The sequence below is a fragment of the Buceros rhinoceros genome, unplaced genomic scaffold (genome assembly GCF_000710305.1).
Source record: "Buceros rhinoceros silvestris isolate BGI_N320 unplaced genomic scaffold, ASM71030v1 scaffold27054, whole genome shotgun sequence".
NCBI lineage: Eukaryota > Metazoa > Chordata > Aves > Bucerotiformes > Bucerotidae > Buceros > Buceros rhinoceros.
The window spans coordinates 1869-2241 of NW_010406907.1; positions in this window are offsets into that span (position 1 = coordinate 1869).

The window sequence follows — 373 nt, forward strand, 5'->3', positions numbered from 1 at the left end:
CCCCCCAGCCACTGCCACAGGGAAGACGCTGTGTGGCTGGTGAAGGAAAACACCATCCCTGGCGTCTTCACGGGATGTCCCTGTGCTCTCCCTGAGACTGTAAAGTCACCGTGCACGTTCTCGTGCACTCACCTGGCACCCACGGCTTCAACTCTTGGCACGCCTGTGTGCCAAGACGCCACCAAGGTGCCCCTTCGTGCCAGCACTGCATGTGCCGGGGCTGACGGAGTGCCGGGAAGGCTGGGGCACCCCGCGGGCACAGCCCACCTTTGCCGGGGCTGCCAGAGTGCTGGGGCACCCTGCGGGCGCCTTTCCCCATGGGTGAAGGTATTCCCGGGAGCGTGGGCAAGGGTGGGGGGATGCCCGCCGGGGG